Raw genomic sequence first — 985 nt, 5'->3', positions numbered from 1 at the left:
GAACTCACCAAGGCCAGCTGGCCTGGGTCTGAAAAAGCCTGGGATAAAACCGGACTCACTGAATATAGCGGACAATGAGGACTACTGAGAACTCAAGAACAATGGCAATGGGTTTTTGATCTTACTGCACATACTGGCATTAGGTGGTTCTTATAGATGCCTGGAACTCCAGCTCCAGGGGATACCATGCCTCTGACCTCAGAAGGCACTACACTCACACACACACATACACACACACCATAGATTCACACACACATACCACATACACACCACACACATACACACCACACACATACACACCACACACACACTTAAGAATAATAAAAAGAAGCCAAGAGAGACGGCTCAGGGGCTAAGAGCACTTGCTGCTTTTATGGAGGATCCAGGTTTAGTTCCCAGAAGCCACATGACAGTTCACAACTGTCCATAACTCCAGTTCCAGGTGATCCAACACTCTCCTCTGACTTCCTCAAGCGCTAGACATGTGGACATACACACATGGAAACAAAACAGTCACACATATGATATAGAACAAGTAAATCTTCAAAAAGCAGTAATAAAAACATACCTTTTTTGCTTGTTTGTATGTTTTTTGAGACAGGATTTCTCTGTGTAACAGCCTTGCTATCCTAGAGCTTGCTTTGTAGACCAGGCTGGCCTTGAGCTCACAGAGATCCACCAGCCTCTGCTGCCCAAGTGCTGGGATTAAAGGCGTGTGCCACTGAGGTAGATTGAATGTAATTGGCCCCCATAATCTCATAGGAAGTGGCACTATTAGGAGGTGTGGCTTTGTTGGAGTGGGTGTGGCCTCGTTGGAGGAAGTGTGTCACTGCAGGGGTGGCCTTTAAGATTCCCTATGCTCAGGATATGGCCCAGTGTGTCAGTCGACTTCCTGTTGCCTCCAAGATGCAGGACTCTCAGCTACTCCAGCACCATGTCCGCCTGCCTGCAGCCATGCACTCTATCATGATGATAAAGGACTGAG

At 47.3% G+C, this 985-nt stretch overlaps 1 protein-coding gene across 1 annotated transcript in view; it reads right to left on the bottom strand.

The window, feature by feature from the left end:
- The window catches only part of Acer2 (alkaline ceramidase 2), a 33,902-nt gene that overhangs the window by 23,088 nt on the left and 9,829 nt on the right, over positions 1–985 (bottom strand). The gene's annotated exons all lie outside the window — the stretch shown is intronic.

This window comes from Microtus ochrogaster, chromosome 10, assembly GCF_000317375.1.
Source record: "Microtus ochrogaster isolate Prairie Vole_2 chromosome 10, MicOch1.0, whole genome shotgun sequence".
Taxonomy (NCBI): domain Eukaryota; kingdom Metazoa; phylum Chordata; class Mammalia; order Rodentia; family Cricetidae; genus Microtus; species Microtus ochrogaster.
The sequence above is the reverse complement of the archived record's forward strand: the minus strand, read 5'-3'. Positions and strand labels throughout refer to the sequence as shown.